The sequence below is a fragment of the Sander vitreus genome, chromosome 1 (assembly GCF_031162955.1).
Source record: "Sander vitreus isolate 19-12246 chromosome 1, sanVit1, whole genome shotgun sequence".
In the NCBI taxonomy this organism is placed as follows: Eukaryota; Metazoa; Chordata; class Actinopteri; order Perciformes; family Percidae; genus Sander; species Sander vitreus.
The window spans coordinates 11,414,389-11,418,980 of record NC_135855.1 but is presented as its reverse complement, the minus strand read 5'-3'; positions in this window follow the sequence as shown (position 1 = coordinate 11,418,980).

Sequence of the window (4,592 nt, the reverse complement as noted above, 5' to 3'; positions counted from 1 at the left end):
CTTCTGTCATCTGGTTTTATTCCAGTCATCTGTTTTTACTTCTTATGCTCGGCTTCACCTTGTCACTTGCGTTTTGTATCAAGTGGCTGCACAATTTAGACCATGGAGGGAACTGATTTTAGCCTATTTCATACTGAATTCATGGAAAGGCCTGATAAGAAAACAGTTTTAGTTTCATATTCTCATTGGGCTTTAATTAGATGAAATATAAATGGGCTTGGAGTCGGGTATCGCATGTAAAAAGTGTATAATGTCTGTAAATCTCCTTACAGTAAGTGGCATCTCTGTCAGATGCCATCACACATTAAACATTACCTTTCGAAGTGCACTAACTCTTCTCTGTAATATGTTATACATCAGTCAGCTCATACAGTAGAACTGCCTTGAGCGGCTTTACTACTCTTCATGATTTTCACAGTCCATACAAATGTGTTGCTTTTTCACGTTCTGCCTCTTCCCTTCCAAACATGATCGTCCGGTCCCCATGCCAACAGTTTCTGGGAGATCATTCCGGTGCACTGGTATGGAAGCTGCGGAAATGTGTCGTCACAGAGTATGTAGGAGGGGAGAGGAGCTGTGTGTGTGGAGGGAAGCCCAAAGTAAGAAGTGAGTGGGTTGCAGAGATGTATATAAAGAGGAGCTCAGTGGTGCTGAGAGTCCACAGCTCGCTCAGACTCACACACACACACTCTGATTTCACAGCAAAACGAAGAGCAGATTGGAAAAAAGAGCAAAACAGGATCTCTCAAATCATCTCATCAAGGAGAACCCTCAGGACTGAATATTAAACAGCTCTCACTGATTGAGTATTGCATTTCATATTCTTTTTACAATTCTTTTTTTTTTTTTGCATCATCTCTACCAAAACTTGTGGACACAACTGATCAGATAGACCAGCATTTTCAACAAAAAGACGCTTGAAAATCCTACATCCTACGCAGCATCTACCCTAGAGCTTTACTCTCTACAGCTCATCCTCCTCACATTTGGGCCACCATTCACCATGGCGACCAGCATGGACAGGCTCCCTGCCCATCTGCTGCCTTTGGTGATGGAGGAGTTCCCCCAGTCTTTGTCCACAGCTTGTGTCTGCAGGGCTGGACAACGTGAACCCCGCCTCCGCTGCGTACAGTGTGGCATCATCGAGGAGGAGGAGGAGGACTGCTCCACTCTGGAGGAGGTCCAAGCCCTGCGCTCCTTCCTGCAGACCGTGGAGAGCCTGAGGAGGAGCACCAGATGAGCTCCTCCAGAGAAGCATGATTGTGACATGTTCGACCTATTTGGCTTCCCTACAACCAGTTTAGAGACCAACAGATGTCTACGCTATTACGGATGCTGACTTTAAATCTGTCGACGGTGAAACTTTTTGGTGAAACTGTCGACCACTGATGGACACCATATATGGCGATGGATGAGACTGCACTGAGTCCAAAAACAAAAAAAAACACTTAAAGAACTGTGATGGAGCGCGTCTAAGAGCTAGTCAAAAGGCGTTGGCAAGAAAAACGTTTTCCATATTTAATCTTTATTTTAAAAGTAAATATGCTTAGCTTTATAGAGATTTCCTGCAAAGCATTACTTTCACAATGCTATGTTTTGTTTTACATGATTGCATTTATTTTTTCTTAACGTTCATAACATTGCCTGCTGCTAAGATTTTGAATGTATTATATAAAGCTGATGTTGTAACATTTATTTCGTGGTCTTCCTTCTCTGCTATAAAGGTAAAAGAAAGAAAAAAATCAGTTACGTTATATTTAGACAACTCAAACACACTTTACACATCAAATGTCCTATTAATGTTGCTTGAAGTGTAGCAATAGAAGCTGTGTTTTTGAGGGGAAATGTTGGCTCACAGAAGGCCATTAGAGTCAGGCTTTTCCATGTGGTGGCACTATTGATACACGTCTTTGAGCTAAATAGCACAAACTATAGTGCACTATACAAATATCCCTCCTCTCAGTCCAGCCTAACTGCACATTGACACGTGTAATCTGTAAATGACCCCTGCTATTTCTGATATAACTGAGCCATGAGTTTATTTTATCTTTGATTCAGATAAATAAAAAATAGAAAACTCCTGTTTCAGAGAAATCGATAAACAAAATCACAGTCATGAGGCGTGAATGTCCCAGCTATCATGCAGTGCACTTCTCGGGCCTTGCAATAAACACACAATTTCACCCTTTGAACTGTGAAGACTATTTTCTGGCTCCCTTTTTATTTATCACTAAATCAGTCCTCCTGTGACCAATTCATTCCCACCATGTTTGCTACATTCAGGGTGTTTTTGGGTTGTTTTTTTTCATACAGTCAAGCTCTATGTCATCTTTGCACACTAAAGAATGTGATACTTTTCACAAACAATTATGAAGCAGCTATTGCAAGATGAATGAACAGTTGTTAGAATCATGGATGTGTATTGGATTGCACTCTCAATTTCTTGATGGTTTTCAGAAAATAGGAACAAATATATATATATATTTTTTAAATATGCTCTGCAGATGTCTGCTTGTATTCAATTACAGATACTGTATGGAAGCTGCAGCCTGTTTCATCTTTGGTTGTTATGGAAATATGAGGGAGCCTTTTGTGAGTGCATGCAAGAGAACAACTCTCTGTTTTTCTCCAGTTAATTCAGTGATCACTGCACTGGTGTTGAAGTTAGAGGCTGTTTTTTTTTTCCTGCCAAAACTTTGTGTGGTCCACTGTTTTGTTTAAAGGTCCAGTGTTTAGTTGTTCATTATCAAAATCTGTGTTACGCGTTCACAAACTTGTCCTTTTTTCCATGAATATTTACCACCACCATCAATTCCAAGTATTCCTTTCGGCTTGAAATTTTACATTTGCATTTGCATGAACTGGGGTAGACGCTCCATATTCATGCGCCATCTTGAAATACGTTAGCTGCTAAGGGACATACAGGACATACCGCTCCGCCTTTCGCGTTTTCGCTGTCGCATGATTAACTTGTTGGGTATCGTCGCTTCCCGGCCCCCGATAAGTTTTGAAGAAGGAAACATGGAGGGCCACACGTATTAAAAATCCAAATTTCAGGAACAGGAGTCTTCTTCTTCAGGCCAGAAAAAAAAAAAGGATATTGAAAAGAGCAAGGGACCGGCTTTTTGAAGCGCGAAGGCTATCGTAGCTGTAATACGTACTTTGAACTGCGTGGTGCGAGAGAGTTGATTGCGATATATGATCTCAACGCTAGATGGGAGAAATTCCCACACATTGGACCTTTAATCATTTAAAAAACACCTGATCTAAGTTTGATGAAACTAACTGATGAATAAACATACTTTTTTGACATATATTTGCTCAACAAGATTGCACAGCGTTGTTTCTTAAAACTAATTAGAGAAAAGAGTTTTGGTTAATATTTACTGAGAGTCAAAGCCTGGATAGTTCCACCATCATTTTTGACTCTTGGTCAACTTTTTTGAAACCAAGGACCCTTTAACTAAAAGATAGATGGAGGAGGGACCCCCTACTACATATGTTGTAAAAACTGGTGCATACAATAAAGTGTAGGGCGGCCTAAAGCCTTTACATACCTTTTTAGTGACTAGAATACTAAGCTGTGCTATAGCAGGCAGCGTGCAGGAGCCCTAACACAGACCACTTACACTGACGTAGGCAATTTAGAGTTGGCCTGTGGGATGAAAAAACCCAAGCAAATACAGGGAGGATAAGCACACAGTGCAAGAAAGCTCTGTACGAAAACTGCTAAAATCTCCTTTTTGATGAAGGATATCCCTCCTACGGTGAAGCTCTGTGGAATGATTGTGCTGTTTCATACAGGTCATTCTGCAAACATAAAAGATGCAATAGTTATACTACATTTTCTGAGACAGTTGATCATGTTGCATAGCAGGAAAGCATAAACAAAAGCAACATACGGTAAGCTAACGTGTGACCTTTCCTTTGCCTCTGTGTTTTATTACTGTGTAGACAAACTAGACATTTCATAGTTTAATTCACTTATGTATAGGTTATGTTGTGTGAGCTAAAAGAATAAGAAACAGCAGTCCATACATTTTGTTTTATATTGTCTTTTATGTCACGAGCTGAGAAAAAGTGTATTTGATAGAATAACTGACTATTTTTAGAAAACATACATTTTTGGCATAATCAGGTTATTTAGACAAAGCAGGGACACTGAGAAATATATTTTAATGTTTAAGCTTTTATATGGTGTTGGTCTCTATTATATTATATCTTTTTCTTTTCTTTAGAAACCTGCATACTGTAGTATATGGCATGCAACAATGATTTCTCTTTCTTTTGATTGTAAATGTCAAATGGTCTATGTTTATACAGTATATTATATTATTATTGTGTCAATATGCGTAGCAGCCTATACATTTATGTAGCCTAATTTCATGAAACACTAAGCATTTGACAAAATCAATCAATCAATCAATCAATCAATCTATCTTAAGTCCAGGTACACCTAAAGGCTCTGACACACCAACCCAAAAATAGTTCACCGAAATGTGTTTCTGAAACCATTTTAAGCGAGAAATAGGCCATGCAGTTGCTGAATCTGTCTTCATTTCAGATCGACAAAGGTCAGTTTAAAAGATTTT